General features: G+C 46.7%; 1 protein-coding gene and 1 pseudogene across 1 annotated transcript in view; one reads left to right on the forward strand and one right to left on the reverse strand.

Annotated features, from left to right (window-relative positions):
- The window catches only part of LOC141085378 (guanylate-binding protein 7-like), a 188,883-nt gene extending 177,069 nt beyond the window's left edge, over positions 1 to 11,814 (reverse strand). The window contains exon 1 of the mRNA XM_073570684.1: positions 11,773 to 11,814. The gene's annotated coding sequence lies outside the window, so the exon portion shown is untranslated. The remainder of the gene's footprint in view (positions 1 to 11,772) is intronic.
- The window catches only part of LOC141085379 (guanylate-binding protein 7-like), a 49,241-nt pseudogene continuing 42,051 nt past the window's right edge, over positions 11,068 to 18,257 (forward strand).

Consider the following 18,257-nt stretch of genomic DNA (forward strand, 5'->3'; position numbering starts at 1 on the left):
ATAGGATCAGGGGTCTGCAATCCGATAGTTACCTACCTCTCCGGTTTTCTGGACTTAGCTTGTATTTTTGTTTTTTCCTCCTTCGGTGACTCATTCATAACAGAATCACCAGCCATACCGCAGATTCTAGGGTACTCAATAGCAGGAAGGAATTGTAAAAAAAAAAAAAAAAAAAAAGAAAAAGAAAAAAGTGTCAGAATTTTTTTTTTCTTTGTGTATATTTTTTCCTCTATGTCTTTGAGGCCGTAGGGGGAATTTTTTTCTTCTCAATGGAGATGAACCAATTGTCTGATCGTGTGGAGCAGCTCGCTGCTGAAGTACGGGGAATTTCCGCCTATCTTGCTCATTCACATGTTGCTGAACCAAAGATCCCTACTCCTGATGTGTTTTTTGGGGATCGGTCTAAATTTTTGAACTTTAAGAATAATTGTAAATTATTTTTTGCCTTGAAGCCTAACTCATCAGGGAGCTCTGCGCAGCAGGTTAAAATTATCATCTCTTTGCTGCGCGGCGATTCCCAGGATTGGGCATTTTCTTTGAAACCAGATGATCCTATTCTAGCTAATGTGAATGCATTTTTTCAAGCCTTGGGGCTGTTGTATGATGAACCTAATGCTATTGATCAGGCTGAAAAGGCCCTGTTGGCATTGAGCCAGGGTCAGGATTCTGCAGAGTTGTACTGTCAAAAATTCCGAAAGTGGGCGGTCCTTACTACTTGGAATGATGGTGTCTTGGCAGCTCTCTTTCAGAAGGGTTTGTCAGAAACCGTAAAAGATACTATGGTGGGATTTCCTGTTCCCTCTGGTCTTCTTGACGATTCTATGTCATTAGCCATTCAGGTTGATTGGCGCTTGTGCGAACGCAAAACTGCACAAGAGGTGTTGCCACCTGTTGAACAAATGTCTGAACCTATGCAATGTGATAGAGTTTTGTCTAGGGCGCAACGTCAGGAGTTCAGAAGGCGTAATAAGCTGTGTTTTTTCTGTGGAGATGCCTCGCATATTATTTCTGTCTGCCCTAAACGAGAGAAACATTTTGCACACACATTTGTTGTGGGCGGTGTTCAACCTAAGTTTCTTCTGGCAATTACTCTGATCTGCTCCCTGTCCACATTTTCCGCTAAGGCTTTCGTGGATTCGGGAGCAGCTCTGAACCTGATGGATTTGGATTTTGCTAAACGTTGTGGATTTCCTATGACACCCCTGCAGACGCCTATCCATTTGAGGGGTATTGATGCTACTCCTTTGGCGAAGAATAAACCTCAGTTTTGGACCCAGGTGGTAATGCGGGTCTCCCCAGATCATCAAGAAAATTGCAGATTCTTGGTGTTGCATAATCTGCATGATACCATTGTTCTGGGGTTTCCCTGGTTACAAATCCATAATCCAGTTTAGGATTGGAAATCTGTGTCTGTGGTGAGTTGGGGTTGTCGGTGTGCCCTTAGTGACGCTCCTGTTTTCTCCACCTCTCCCCAGTCGCATGATGTTCCTGACTATTTGGCTGATTTTTATGATGTATTTAGTGAGAATGAGTCTGCGTCTTTGCCTCCTCATAGGAGTTATGACTGTGCAATTGAGCTGAGCCCTGGGTGTAAATTTCCCAAGGGTCGACTTTTCAATTTATCTGTACCCGAGCACGAGGCTATGCGATCCTATATTAAGGAGTCGTTGGAGAAGGGTGATATTAGACCATCCTCTTCACCCTTAGGTGCTGGGTTTTTTTTCGTGGCCAAGAAGGATGGTTCATTAAGGCCTTGTATTGACTATCGTTCCCTCAACAAAATTACTGTTAAATATCAGTATTCGTTACCCCTGATTTCTGATCTATTCTCCAGAGTTAAAGGTGCTTGCTGGTTTACCAAGCTTGACCTCAGGGGGGCGTATAATCTTATTCGCATTAAGCATGGGGATGAATGGAAGACGGCGTTTAATACTCCAGAGGGACATTTTGAGTACCTGGCGATGCCTTTTGGGCTCACTAATGCCCCTTCTGTCTTCCAGTGCTTCATGAATGATATTTTCCGAGACTTTGTGGATAAATTTTTGATCATCTATCTGGATGATATTTTGATCTTTTCCAAGGATTGGTACTCTCATGTGGAACATGTTCGGACTGTGTTCCGGATTTTGAGGGAGAATTCCCTGTATGTCAAGGGATGGAAATGCCTTTTTGGGGTACAGAGGATTTCATTTTTGGGATTTATTTTGTCTCCGTCAACTATTGAAATGGACCCGGCCAAGGTACAGGCCATTTATGATTGGGTTCAGCCCACTTCTTTGAAGGCTCTCCAGAAGTTTTGGGGTTTTGCTAATTTTTATCGTAAATTTATAGCTAATTTTTCTGGTATTGCCAAACCATTGACTGATTTGACTAAGAAGGGTGCTGATGTGCTGAATTGGTCTCCGGAGGCTGTTTCTTCCTTTCAGGAGCTGAAGCGAAGGTTCACTTCTGCTCCGGTTTTGCGGCAACCTGATGTCTCACTCCCGTTTCAGGTAGAGGTGGACGCTTCTGAGATTGGTGCAGGAGCTGTTTTTTCCCAAAAAGATCCGGTAACATCTAAGATGAATCCCTGTGCTTTCTTTTCCCGAAAGTTCTCCCCCCATCTGAATGTAACTATGATGTGGGGAATCGAGAACTATTAGCCATGAAATGGGCATTTGAGGAGTGGAGACATTAGTTGGAGGGAGCTAGACATCAAGTCATGGTCCTTACTGACCACAAGAATTTGATTTACCTAGAGTCGGCCAAACGTTTGAATCCTAGACAGGCTAGGTGGGCCTTGTTTTTCACACGTTTTGATTTTGTGGTCTCTTTTCTTCCGGGCACTAAGAATGTCAAGGCAGACGCCCTCTCTAGGAGTTTCTTTGCTGATTCTCCTGTTGTGACCAAGCCTGCTACCATCTTAGGTGAGGGGGTAGTTCTTTCTGCCATCTCGCCCGATTTGAGACATGCTCTGGAAGAGTTTCAGGAGGACAAACCTGAGCGTTGTCCCATTGGAAAATTGTATGTTCCTGACCAGTGGAGGAAGAGAGTGATGTCTGAAGTTCATTGCTCTGCATTGGCTGGTCATCCAGGTATTTTTGGTACTAGAGATTTGGTGAGTCGGTCTTTTTGGTGGCCCGCCTTGTCTCGTGATGTCAGGAGTTTTGTGCAGTCCTGTGGCACTTGCTCTCGGTCTAAACCTTGTTCTCGCTCTAGTGGGTTGCTGATGCCTTTGCCGGTGCCCAGGAGGCCATGGACCCATATTTCAATGGATTTTATCTCTGATATCCCTATCTCTCAGAGAATGACTGTTATTTGGGTGATTTGTGATAGATGCTCTAAGATGGTCCATCTTGTAGCACTCCCTAAGTTGCCATCCTCCTCAGAGTTGGTGCCCTTGTTTTTGCAACAGGTGGTTCGCTTGCACGGGATTCCTGAGAACATTGTATCTGACAGCAGAGTTCAGTTTATTTCTAGATTTTGGAGGACTTTCTGTTCCAAGCTGCAAATTCAGTTGTCCTTCTCCTCTGCGTTTCACCCTCAGACCAATGGGCAGACGGAGAGAACAAACTAGACTTTGGAGTCGTATTTGAGATGTTTTATTTCTGCTGATCAGGATGATTGGGTTTCATTTTTGCCCTTGGCCGGATTTGCTTTAAATAATAGAGCTAGTTCTGCCACTTTGATGTCACCTTTTTTTGTAATTTTGGGTTTCATCCTCGATTCTCTTCAGGGCAGGTGGAGTCTTCTGCCTGCCCAGGTGTTGACACTGTGGTGGAGAGAATGCACCAGATCTGGGACCAAGTGGTGGATAGATTGTCTCTCTCCCAGGAAAAGGCCCAGCGGTTTTCCAACCGTCAGAGGACCATTGGTCCCCAGTTTAAGGTGGGTGATATGGATTGGTTGTCATCAAAGAATATCTCTATGAAGGTGGCTTCTCCAAAGTTTAAACCTAGATTTATTGGACCTTACAAGATTTTGGAGATTATTAATCCGGTCTCTTTTCGATTGGCTCTTCCTGTTACATTTAAGATCCAAAACGTGTTTCATAAGTCTCTGTTAAAGAGGTTTGTTGAGCCAGTAGTTCCTGTGGTGGCACCTCCTGACCCTGTATTGGTGGAAGGTAATGTGGAATATGAGGTTGAGAAGATACTGGATTCTCGCCTGGCTAGACGGAGACTCCAGTATTTGGTTAAATGGAAGGGTTATGGCCAGGAGGATAATTCTTGGGTCCCTGCATCCGATATTCATGCCGAAAGATTGGTTTGTGCTTTTCATCGAGCCCATCCTGATCGTCCTGGTGGCGTGGATGAGGGTTCGGTGACCCCTCCTCAAGGGGGAGGTACTGTTGTGAGTTCATTTTCCCCGTCACCGTTGATGTCTGATGAACTCCCTCTGCTGGTGAAGAGAGGTAGTGAAATTGACTGGGTTGGGAAGAACCTGTCATCTGAACAGGTGGAACCTGATTGGACACCCGGAATCACTGAGTGGATATAAGGCAGCCGACGCCCTACAGAGGTGCTGGTGATCCTTTCTGCTATGAGCTCTTGCAAACCAGTTCAGTACCTGTCTTCTGAAAGCTAAGTATTTGCTCTCTTATTTTTCCATGAGATATTGTCTGTTTAATTAGTGTTTGTGTTCTACCTGCCCTTGTTGGCACAGGCTGAGCTCCATTTTTGTCTCTGGTCAAGTTGATCTTTTGCTCAGTCTTCAGAATATACCTGAGTGCTGATATAGTGTTTTTGAAGTCTAGTGACTTCAGGACCGTTTTTCTATCAGACGTGTTGGACATTATTTGGGCAGTATTTTTGCGGATTGCAGCCAGCATCTTTTCTGTCCTTTCCTATTTAGTTAGTTGGGCCCCATCGTTTGCTCAACCTGTCTTTCTGTCTGTGTTTGTGTTTTCATCTGCTTTTCACCGACAATACATGTTGGGGGCTGTCTATTGCTTTGGGGTCTGCTCTGGGGCAGTTTAGATTTCCCCTTTCTTTCTTTAGGCTTATTTAGTTCTCCGGCTGTGAACGAGGGGTCTAGGGCACCGTAGGAACCCCCCACGGCTACTGTTAGTTGTGTGAATAGGATCAGGGGTCTGCAATCCGATAGCTACCAACCTCTCCGGTTTTCTGGACTTAGCTTGTATTTTTGTTTTTTCCTCCTTCGGTGACTCATTCATAACACTCCTGGTCAGGAACAACACCTCTCCTTGTGTCCTTCACTCCCACCAAAAGTGAAGGATGCGGCAGGCCACACTTCAGATTACTCCCTGGAGCTCTTTTCACATACCATGCCTAAGTTATCAAGTGAAATCCGGAATTCCCTAGTCCAAGATGAATATGACATGGAGTGCACTGATGCACAGCCTGTGCTATATGATTCTGCTGGTGCATTCACCAGGAGCACTGCATTGCTCTCGCAATCTACTGAGCCAGATTCTGACCCTGATGAAACTCAGGTGCCCCTTCCCGCATACTATACCACCTTACACGGTGACACAGAGGAAGGTGCAGATGAAATTGAAAAGGAGGTGATGGATGACCCAGTTGTTGACCCGGATTGGCATCCATTGAGGGAAGAGGGTGCCGCTGGCAATAGCACAGAAGAGGAGGAGGATCCACAGCAGGCATTAACATCGCAGCTGCGGTTATCTGGCAGGCCCGTAGCAGCCCAAAAACTTTAAAAAAAAACAAAAGCAGTTGCAGGACAGCTTGGCCAGACGTTCAAATTAGCACAGCGTGCAAGCCCTGAAAATTTTTCCCATAGTAGGAAGAGTGCAGTGTGGCACTTTTTTGACCAAAATCCTATTGATGAGGCAAAGGTTATCTGTAAGAAGTGCGGAAAGACCTTTAGCCGAGGGAAAAATCTCCAAAATTTGAATACCAGTTGCATGCTTAGACATATAAACACCATGCACTTGCAAGCGTGGACGGACTACAAACCCTCAGGTAGCACATGTGCACCTGCTCCGACTGAAGGTAGCCAGCAGCGCTACATCACTTCCCCCACTGTAAGCCCACCGGTTAGCACACCACCAGCAAGAAATGTTGAGGTGTCGTCGCAAGGCCAAAGCAGTCAGGGAATCACAATGTTTTTCCAACGAAAGACTGCATCTAGGCCATCACCACCACCACCACCATCACCAACCCCCTCTCAGTCCGCCATGTCCACCGCTAGTTCCACCATATGCAGCTCTCAAGTCCAGCTCACCCTAGCAGAGACTCTGAGTAGGACAAGAAAGTACTCATCCTCTCATCCGCATACACTGGCTTTGAACGCCTACATTGCCAAGCTGATCTCATTAGAGATGATGCCCTTCTGTTTGGTTGAAAGCGCAGCGTTTTGAGAGCTCATGGCCTACGTTGTCCCACGCTATGACCTACCCAGTCGGCACTTCTTTTCTAGAAAAGCAATCGCTGCCCTCCACCTGCATGTGGAAGCCCGCATTGTCCATGCACTCAAACAATCAGTGAGTGGAAAGGTGCACCTCACAACAGATGCATGGGCCAGTAGGCATGGCCAGGGCCGTTACGTGTCCATCACTGCGCTTGGGTGAATGTGGTGGATGCAGGGTCCACAGTTGACAGCGGCGGTGGGACAGTGCTGCCTAGCCCACGGTATAGGCAACAGTTGGCTGTAGGCGTTCGACCCTCCGCCTCCTCCTCCTCCAGAAGCGAAAGCTCGTCGACAGAGCGCAGTCACATGAGCACTCCATCCGCAGCTGCCAGTGTTGCACATGCGGTGTCCCACTGTCGAACAGTTAGTGGTAAGTGTCAGCAGGCTGTTTTAAAGATAATGTCTTTGGGTGACAACAGACACACTGCGGAGGTACTGGCAGACTACTTACAGCGAGAAACTGAGTCATGGCTGGGCAGTCTACATCTTGAGCCAAGCAAGGTAGTCAGTGATAACGGACGTAATTTTGTGGCGGCCATAGCCCTGGCAAAACTCAGACACATACCTTGCCTGGCTCACACCTTAATCTTGGTGGTGCAGTGCTTCATAAATAATTATCCGGAGTTAACAGGCCTGCTCCAAAACGTGCGAAGACTGTGCTTGAACATCCGTTGCTCGCCCGTAGATTCCAGTCATATGCAGAGGCTGCAGAGATCGCTCCACCTCCCCAAGCACCGCCTAATCATAGACGTTGCAACAATGTGGAACTCCACCATGCACATGGTTGAGAGGCTGTGTGAACAGCGTAGGCTGTAATGCATTTGCGGGAGGATACACGGGCAGGCAATTTGAGGGCAGACATGGAGTTGTCGGGTGTGCAGTGGTCAAAGCTGATAGACCTCTGCAAAGTCCTTCAGTGTTTTGAGGAATGCACACGGCTGGTAAGCGCAGACAAGGCCATCATAAGCATGAGCATGCCACTTATGCGTCTGCTCATACAAACTTTGACGCACATTAAGGATCAGGCATCTGCAGCGGAGGAGGAGGAGGGAAACCTTGATGACAGTCAGCCATTGTCTGCTCAGGGAACTGTCCTGGACGAGGTGGAGGAAGAAGAGGAGGAGGAGGAGGATGAGGGGGATGATTATTTTGGGGAGGAGGATGCTTCTCAGGGGGCAAGAGAAAATGTTGGTTTGCCAAGGTCAGGTACAGGGTTTGTGCGTGACTGGAGGGATGTGGATTTGGCAGAAAGTGCTCCTCCACCCACCACTGGCAGTGCATCATTGACACCTGAAACATTGGCCCACATGTGTGATTATCTCTTGCGGATCCTAAAAAGGGACCCCACATTGCCAAAATTATGAAGGATGACGACTACTTTGTTAGAGGCATTCCCAGCACACAGCAGCGGTGCAGGTTCTACCATGAGCCGTACTGGGCAACATGGAAGAGGTGTTCGTGGTGCACACAGCCGAAGTGGCGTTGGAGACAGGGGTTTCATGACCATGTTGTGGACTGATTTCTCAAGGACCGCTCACACGACTGGTAATACTGAATCGATTGCAACACACAGGAGACAGCAGTTGTCAACTATGGTTGAAAATTACCTCTCCTCCCCTATCGATGTTCTCCCTCACAGTTCAGTCCCCTTTGACTACTGTGCCTGTAAACTGGACACCTGGCCTGAATTGGCACAATATGCCTTACAGGAGCTCCCTTGCCCTGCTGGTAGTGTGCTATCAGAAAGAGTCTTCAGTGCTGCTGGATCAATCCTGACAGAAAGAAGGACCCAGCTATGGACCTAAAATGTTTGTTATCTCTCCTTCATTAAAATGAACCATACCTGGTTTTCGGGGCACATATGAAGCAGAGTTTTTAAAGCTTTTTTTAATAGTAAAGAAAAGCTTTGATTTTGCATTTAAAAATGCAGCAGAGGTGTCTTCAGAATTATAGAATGGTAGCGTTGGAAGGGACCTCCTGGGTCATCTGATCCAACCCCCTGCTCAATGCAGAAATCACTAAATCATCCTAGACAGATGTCTGTCAAGCCTCTGTTTGAAGACTTCTATTGAAGGAGAACTCACGACCTCTCGTGGCAGCCTGTTCCACTCATTGATCAACCTCACTGTCAAAAAGTTTTTTTTTATATCTAATCTGTGTCTCCTCCCATTCAGTTTCATCCCATTGCTTCTAGTCTTTCAGACGAAGCATATGGAGAAAAAATGCACCAAAACTGCAGAGTTCAGCAGCGTCTTCAGCCCACACAGAGATTTCATGGATTCACGTCCACTTTGCTTGGAAATTTAGACCTTGTTCACATGTAGCGTAAATGCTGCATATTTTCTGCTGCTTGTCCTGCAGGATCTGTCCCTCTTTTTATTGTTCAAAATTTGGGAGGTATGTAATCTGAACCCTCATATGTAACCCCACATATAGCTGCACCCCCATATGTAGCCTGCACCCCATATGTACCCTGACATATAGCTTGCACCCCTTGCAGAACGTACCAAATAATAGAGATGGTATAAGGTGCGTTCGCAGCCTGGGGTCCACTGTGCAGAGATGGTAAATTGCTGCTAGGTAATGGCGGAGCACTAACTGAACACCAGCGGGTTAACTGCTGACCCGGGGGGTACAGGAGCGAACTCTGTTACTTCACAGAGCTCCTGGAACAGATGTCAGAGCCTGTTAATGCTCACAGAGCTCGGCAATATGAGCACTAGTGTATAGTCACAGGACTCTACTCCTGAGACGCTAGGTTAGAGTCCCTCTAGACACACTAGTGCTCGACACCGCAACTGCAGTGCCAGGAAGAACAACAGAAGTATTAAGCGCACAAGGTGTGCGCTGCACCGCTCTGGTGAACGCCACTAACCTCCCTGATTAGGGCGAGGAAAGCGCACAACTTGCGCTCAGCGCCACTACTGGCGGTTGCAGCTACTTGGGGCTGTACAAAGGTGCCTTGTGCTGGATGGCACAATATGGCGCTAAGTGAAGTGCTGTGAGTGGAAGCAATCTGGCACAAAGGCAATGCCACTGATAGGCGCTGACTCTACTACAGTTCCCTAACACATGCGTTTCCAAGGGAGGGGAGTCTTAATTAGTCAGTCACCAGTTTCATGCATCCATCATCACTCACACATATACCAACAAGAGTCTATATTAGTGCATGGCCGAGCGGCCATGTGACTCTTTTATAGCGGCGTCCTTCCGGGACCTTCCCAGTCGACCTGTCCGAGCAGGAACGAGACCTGCGCATGTGACCTCCGACCTCCAATGAGAGGTTGTCCCTTGGGCATGCTCAGTAGGCAAAAGACAGGACTTCGTCCCAGGAGCATCTGCTTGCTGCTGACTCAAGCATAATGTTATAGCAGAGCCTGAAGGCGCAACCATACGTCTAGCATCAGCCTGGGCAAAACACTGGGACCGACGTCTCTGCTGAGCAGGAATCTCTGTGGCTGCAGAGGACATGGCTCAAGATTGCTCCTGTGCAGTGGGGGAAATTCGATGCCTAACACTTATAGCCTGCACCCCATATGTACCCCCACATATAGCCTGCACCACATATGTACCCCCACACACAGCCTGTGCTCCCATTATGTACCCCTGTTGCCAGTGCCTCTTCCTGCCTGAGAAACCGCTTAATCACATGTAACCTGAAGCATGACTCTGCCCATAAGTCACATGGGTGTGGTGTAATCATAGGTCCTTCCATCAATGCAGGGAGCTGATTGGTGCTCCTCTGCCCATGCACTCCCCCCAAAAAATTAAAGATGGTGGTTTTCTTCCCCAGTCCAGTAAAGGTAAGAAAAATAGGGAGATTGAAAAAATGTTTTTCTTTTTTAAATCTTCTTTCATAGTGGTGCCACCCCATGCAACATGCCACCCTAGGCACTCGCCCTCAGGTGTCTAGTGGCAAATACGGCCCTGGGTGTAAATGAAATCTACTTGAATTTTACAAAAATCAGCATTTGGCAAAACACAGATTATTTGTAATTTGGGTCTGTGCAGAGTCAGCAAAATGACAATCATTGGCCATCATTTTTTTTTAAACCATATCAAAGCTAAAAGTCACAGTCCAGCACAATCAGCGATGGTCCTAGATGAGCGATGGTTAAGAGCAGAGTGATTCCTCCCCACTCCCACATCTTGCACTTCTTAGGCTACGTGCACACGTAGATTTAGGTCCTGCGGATCTTTCCGCGTGGATTTGGAAAAATCCACAGGTAAATTCTCAGGTCAAAAGTCCTGTGGATTAGCCCTGCGGTTTCACACCTCTACAATGGAGAAGGTGTGAAACCACAGCGGAATCCGCACAAAGAATTGACATGCTGCGGATCTGATCCCGAAGCAAATCCACAGCGTGTGCACAGCATTTTCCAGTTTACCATTGAAAACTGTACAACACAGCTAAATCTGCTGCGGACCCGCAGAGCCTGAAACGCTGCGGATCCGCAGCAGAATCCGCACCGTGTGCACATGGCCTTATGCTTTGGGGTGTGGAGAGATCCCAGAGAACAAGGGACCTTACATTTTTGCAAATAATAATTTATCTGCAAGTCGAGTTTCCCCAAAACCATTTAAGCACACAGACCACCTTTTGCACATTTTTTTTTTTTTACTTATTTATTTAACCTACCACTGATTGCATTTTATACACATGAAGATTCCCACAATCCTTTGCAGTATTAACTATATAACACCGGAGGGGCTGCAGCTTGGTCTCTTACAAGGTGAGAGCAGACCCACCTGGGGTTGGGGTTAATGAAGGTAAGGGAGTTTGATACACCTTGACACTGTGGTTTACACAGATTGGTGTAAATATTTTACTTTGTGTTGATACATTGTTTCCAGCTAGAAAAAAACCCATTAAGGTAGCTGGACTCTTAAAAAAGGTGTCCATCTAGAATTTTTTTATTTTTGTTAACCCTCAACTGGTGAGGTGGGGTTTCCTATACCCCAGTGTTTACAAATATCTTATTTTTACAGAAAATGCAAAGATCATGTTTGTTTTAATCATTTTCTTATTGGCGATTGATTACACATGAGTATAACAAATTTTTGACACCCACAAGTATTGGAAAATGTAATACTTTGATGATTCAATCTGAGGGCATTATGAAACATGACTTTTAGGGTAATGTAAATAAAAATCACAAATTTTTCAAAAACAAGCGACTATAAGTATTAACATGAAAATTGAAAACACCACAAGCCGTTCAAAAGAAAAATAAAAGGAATATTGTCTTTTTTGGTTTGCATGAAATTACCGTATATACTCGAATATAAGCCGAGATTTTCAGCCCAATTTTTTGGGCTGAAAGTCTCCCTCTCGGCTTATATTCGAGTCCTATACACCGGGGGGTCGGAGGGGGAGCGGAGGTGTCAGGTCATACTTACCCGTCCTGACGCTGTCTCCTGAGCCCCCAGCTTCTCCCCGTGCTCTCTCTTCCTGCCTTCAGCGGTCACGTGGTGCCGCTCATTAAAACTCATCAATATGCGCATATTCATGAGTTTTAATGAGCGGTATCACGTGACCGCTGAACGCAGGAAGAGAGAGCGCGGAGAAGCTGGGGGCTCAAGCGACAGCGTCAGGACGGGTAAGTATAGCGATACTCACCTGTCCTGCGTCCATGGCTGCTTGCTGCTGTCTGTCATCGGTCAGTGACTTCAGACAGCAGAGGGCGCGGTGACGTGATTAGTGCGCGCTGTGCCCCCTGCAGTCTGAACGTCACTGACTGATGACGTGGCAGATAGCGGTGAGCAGCCATGGACGCAGGACAGGTGAGTATCTGACACCCAGCGACAGAGAGGTGAATATGTCATTTTTTTATTTTCACATGCAGCAGCAGCGGCAGCACATGGGGGAACAATCTAAGGAGCTTCTTATGGGGGCAGCATATGGGGGCATAATCTAAGGAGCTTCTTATGGTGTCAGCATATGGGGGAATAATCTATGGAGCTTCTTATGGGGGCAGCATATGGGGGAATAATCTATGGAGCATTTCCCACCCTAGGCTTATACTCGAGTCAATAAGTTTTCCCAGTTTTTTGTGGCAAAATTAGGGGGGTCGGCTTATATTCGAGATTCGAGTATATACGGTAGATATTTTTTACAGTCAGCGCAATACCTTATACCACAAATTGGGGTCTCGCACTCTTCGCACATAAGTTTTGTCTTCATGTCCTTCTTCCTAGGACACTTGCCACACCTCACTTGTCTATCCAGTTGTTGTTTTCCTGTTGACAAGGAAATGGATGGAAGCTAGTGAGACAGTATCCTCATACCAGCATTTTTCAATGAATGGCAGCCGAACAAAAATTCCCTGGGGTGTTGCAAATCCCACCTCACCAGTTGAAGGTTCATAAAAGAATTAACCCATAAAAGATGCAGCCAAACTTCGTTTTTAGTTTTTGTTTTTTTTTCCCCTCTCTCTCCATCTTACCTCCAAGAGCTATGATTTTATTTTCATCATTTTTTTTTTTTTCTCCAGAATGAGTTGTAGTTAAGAGTGACATAACTCATTACCATGTAGTGTACTAGGAGTGGCAAAATTAATCTAAGTAAAATGAAATGGGGGGGGGGGGGTGTAATTCCAATTGTGTGTTTATTTATTTATTTTTTTTTTGTTCAGCATGTGGTAAGAACAAACCTGACTACATGTTTCAGGTCTGCCCAATTATGGCAAATACAAGTTTTACAATTTGTAAAAAGCTGTACAGTCTTGTTCTATTTTATAGGCTTAAAAAGTCTTAATTTCCTAATTTGAGAAAATTTGGATTCTTTTGACATTCTGTGAAGCTAACTTTTTTTTTTTTTCTCATGTTTTTTAATTTTTCTTTGCAACAATTTTTCATTAATCTGGGTTTTTTTTTTGTTTAAATTGTACGTGAGGTTGCTAAAAAAAAAAAAAAAAAAAAAAGCAATTCTGAAGTGTCAACTTTTTTTCCTTACGTCATTTACAATAGTGGATTGAATGTGATCAGAAATTAACGAGTTTTGGAATGTAATAATGAACTAGAAACAAAACCACGGCACTCCTAAAGCTGATCTTGCACGTTACGACAGGGTTTTGGTTTTTTTTACATTTCTGCTGACCAAACTTGAGCCTGTAGAAAGATTTCCGACTGCTGCAGAACCCCTATAAGACAGTCCAGTGGAGCTGGAGATCGTGACGTCCTATAATGGCTGTTCTCCCTCTTCTCCCGTAGAACACCAGTGACGATGGCTCCGCTCCTTCCTATGCCGCGGCCAATCTGCCTGATAGAGAATGTTGATGGGACTACGCTGGTTCTCAATAAAGAAGCCGAGAAAATCCTTCTGGAGATCTCACAGCCGGTGGTGGTGATCGCAATCGTAGGAAAATACCGGACAGGAAAATCTTACCTGATGAACAAACTGGCCGGAAGCAGAACGGGTGAGTAATAAAGGCTAGCGCCAAACATGTCCTATGTATGATCAGGGGGTCCGGGTGCTGATCAGGAGGGAGCGCTGCTCATCCACAGAGGTCTCATGTGAGACTGACCACTGCTCCCCTCACTGGGAACTTATCCTGTAGTCTGCATGAAAAGATCCTGCAAGTAAATAACAAACAGCATCATTCATTGCCATGTACAGAAATTCCTTTTACAGGAGGATTAGTAAATATTTACATTTCTGTTACTTATAGGTGAAAATTAACTATAATATTGTTAAATCTTCTGCAGCAGCAAGAGTACTAAATGTATCGTTATGCGTAAGGTGTGAAAGAATGTACTGATCCTGAGTTACATCCTGTATCTCTTTTATTATAAAAATATCAAACACAATACATAAGACAGACAAAAACAACATTCCAGAAATCAAAAACCACGATACATGAACTAAAATAAACCACACCGACATACAAAAAAAAAAAACTTGTGCAAATATGCTAGCTTACGACAGTCCGTCTCTGAAGAACATAGCACAGTGTCTCCAGGCTTTGCAGCCTGAGGGACCCCCAGCAGGAACCTCCTAAAAAAAAAATGAAAAAAAAAAAATCCATTCCTTCACTCATGCTCCCGTTCATTCCTATATACTGGATTTAAAACAGGAAAGTAAACACTTTTCCTGGCCCACTGCCTTAAACAAAAAAAAAAAAACAGCCATCTTGGCAGACCCTCAACTACTTCCCCTCAACACAGCGAGAACCCCCCCCCCCTTTTTTTTCCTTTTTTTCCTTTTTTTTTTTTTTTTTAATTTTTTTTTTTTTTTTCCCTTTCCACCACCCACACCACAGGTCCACAAGTTTGTAGCCTTTTCCACACCTAGGTCCATGAAAGTTTATGGCCTCAGAAAAAAAAAACAGCACTTCAGGGTCCAAGAAAGTTTATGACCCGTCTGTTTCCTCATATATTTCACATGGTCCTTGGTGTAGTTCCCAGGCCATCTTCCTTCTCATCTTTGGCCCTTGATTTCTCAGGGTCCTTTCCAGGGTCCAAACTTCACCCCTCCCCCCCCCCCCCCGCAAGAAACCCCCACCCAACCTGACTGTACCCCTTCCCCTTTCCTAACTATAATATATACATTTTTAAATGCACCATCCTAACGACATACATACAATACTGCATACATATACACATACACAAAAAGCACATACTACACTTGTAATACACCTAAGATACGACCTGCTTATATAACCAGCGATATTAACCAAACAATCAGTATTAACCACATTTCCAAAAAAAAAACCTTGCCACAGGCCCAAGTTTCATGCTTCCAAAACAAAAAGCTAAAGTGACATGCACCAGCCCAACACCAGGAAAGGAGTTCTGGAGGCCCCATCCCTCACTAACACATTCACCCTGTCCCTCAACAACTAAGACTGTCCCTACTTCTGTCCCTAAAGAAACTGTCCCTATCTGTCCCTACCTGCCCCTACTCTACCTAACTTATCATAACTAACTCTCTATCTGTCCCTCAGTCCCTGTCCCTCCCTGTCCCTATCTGCCCCTACTTCTGTCCCTAACACACCCAGTGAAACTTATGCTATCCCTACCCTCATTCACACAGAGCTTGCTCTCCCTTGAGTACGTTTTTAAAAGGAGAGGCCTCTCCAAAGCCAAGAGGCCTTCCACACACCCAACCTTTCGAACTCCAAAGAACGGACCTTCACCAGGTCACCCAAGATGTTTCCTACCACCTCATCCCTTGGGAGGGTTTTTTTCCGTGTTGAAACTAGGCACCGTGCATTCTAAGTGTAGAACCTAACCACAACACTGACTAGGAATAAAGTGCACGGGTCCCGGCCACCCAGGGATTTGAACGCTACATAGGCCCACTCAGCGTAGGAGAGGGACGCCAGCCGCGGCCAACGTATGGAAGCACCCACCCTGTTGTAAACCTCTGCATTAAAGGGACAATGAAGCAGGAAGTGCTCCATGCTTTCCAGCACGTCGCCACACTCCTCACGGGGACAACCCCGATCATCGGATTTCCTGCACTTCAAGTTATCCTTTACATACAGCCTCCCGTGGAAGCAACGTCAGGTCAAGTCCCAAAACTTCATGGGGATCAGCTTAGAATTTAAAAGCCCCAGCCCGACCTCCAGATCCCGGCCTGGGCAATCCTTAAGGGCCAGGGGCTTCTGGAAATGGGTCAACAGAACCCTCCTGTCAAGGCATTGCCTCAACATGGTCCTGATTTCCCACATTCCCAGACCCCACCGGCGGAACACCTTCAGAACCGGGGTAGCGTAAGCCGGGAGATGCCCATGAGGTGTGCATAGGTCCTTCACCCGCCCTCCAGTCTCCCATTCCTGGAAGAAAGGCCAAAGCCAACCCTTGCAGGAGACTATCCACGGAGGAGCCCTCTCTATCCAGAGGTTGGAGATGTTAGTCTTAAGTAAAGTGTTTGCTAGAAACACCACCGGGTTGACCATACCCAACCCGCCTAGTCTCCTCGTACGGTATGTAACCTCCCTCTTGATTAGGTTAAGCCTATTCCCCCATAACAATTGGAAGAACAGGCTATAGACCCGTGTCCAGAGAGGTTCCGGCAAGATGCACACACTGCCCAGGTATATTAATAAAGGTAGCAGAAAGCCTTGAGCCAGGGCAACCCTTTCCCTCAGGGTTAAAGACCAACCCTTCCATTGGTCCACCTTTTGGGCAGCGATCTTAAGTCTGCCCTCCCAATTTTGCTTGGGGTAATCCCCGGGGCCAAATTCGATGCCTAGAATTTTGGCGGTGGCCTGGGGCCCTGGAAGGGTGTCTGGGAGATCAAACCTGGGATCTCCCCCTCCCAGCCAGAGACTTTCACACTTATCCCGGTTGATCATGGACCCGGATGCCTCCGAGTAGCGCACTACCTCCGACATAACTCAATTCGCCTCCCCTCTCGAGGACACGAAAAGGGAAACATCATCGGCGTACGCCACCACCCTCAGAGAGGACCCAGAGCCTGCCTGGTCCATTCCGACTCCCGCCAACGGTCCACGATCTACCCTCCTTAGGAAGGGATCGATCATGAACACGTATAAAAGCGGGCTCAGCGGACAGCACTGACGGACCCCAGAACCCACCTCAAAAGGGCGACCTGACCAACCGTTCACCAGCAGAAAAGTCTCAGCCCCTTGGTACAAGATCTCTAACCATTTTACAAACCTCCCAGGCAGACCATACCTCAAAAGGACGGACCAGAGGTACTCGTGGTTGACCCAGTCAAAGGCTTTCGCTTGATCTAATGACAGCAAGTACCCCTTCCAGTGACCTGCCCTACCCTGCTCCACTGCCTCTCGAACTCCGAGCACACAACTAAAAGTACTGCGGCCTGGAACAGAGCAATGCTGGGCCCCTGAAAGGAGCCGGGGTGCAAACTTCACCAGCCGATTAAACAGCACCTTGGCCAGAACCTTCTGGTCCGTATCGAGAAGCGCTATGGGACCCCAATTCTCGATACGGGACGGATCCTTACCCTTTGACAGAATAATGAGGGCTGACTTCCTCATTGAGTCGGGAAGAGTGCCCGAGGAGAGACACTCATTAAATACCCCTGTCAAGAGGGGGACCAAGGAGTCCCTAAAAGTCTTATAGAACTCGGATGTTAAGCCATCTGGACCTGGTGATTTCTTGGGCCGAAGACCATCAATGGCCAGTCTCACTTCCTCTTCCCTGATTTCTTCTGCCAAAACACCGAGAGGGATCACCCCCTGTCTCAGGGACGGTTTCAGCCAGGAAAGCCGACATCCTGTCTCGATCCAGATCCTTCTTTTCCAAGAGGTGTGAGTAGAAGGATCTGACAACCTCCAGGATCCCTGATTTGGATCTGTTCAGGGACCCCGTACTGTCGATCAGTCCTGTCACCATCTTACAATTCACTGACCTCTTACAGTTTCTGTAAGGGTCGGGCGAGCGGTACTTCCCGAAGTCCCTCTCAAAAACTAAAGATGTGTGTCTATCATACTGACACCTCTTGAGTAAACATTTCACTCTGGAGATTTCCTCACGGTCACCTCCAGTCGAGACAAGCTGCTCGAGTTTCCTCCCCAGGGCCTGGTACAAGCGGTGCCTGTTCAGACTCCTGAGGCTCGAGAGCTGATGGAAGAACCCCGCCACCCGCTTTTTGAAGATCTCCCACCACTCTGACTTACTACTACAGAGATCAAACAGCGGTACCTGGCTCTGAAGAAAATCCTCGAAGGATTCTTACCTCCGCTTCTTCCAGCAGGGACGAATTGAGCTTCCACAGCCCTCTTCCCAACTGAGGAGTCTCTGCAACATTCAGAGAAAAGAAAATTAGACAGTGATCGGAGAACTCCACCTCAACGGCGGACACAGCAGAAAAGATGGCATCCTCCTTCAAAAAAACCTCTGTCTATTCTAGACCTACTGTTACCCCTATTTTAGGTGAAACCCCCGTGACC

The sequence above is a fragment of the Dendrobates tinctorius genome, unplaced genomic scaffold, assembly GCF_039654945.1.
Source record: "Dendrobates tinctorius isolate UK_male_01 unplaced genomic scaffold, ASM3965494v1 ptg000028l, whole genome shotgun sequence".
Taxonomy (NCBI): Eukaryota; Metazoa; Chordata; class Amphibia; order Anura; family Dendrobatidae; genus Dendrobates; species Dendrobates tinctorius.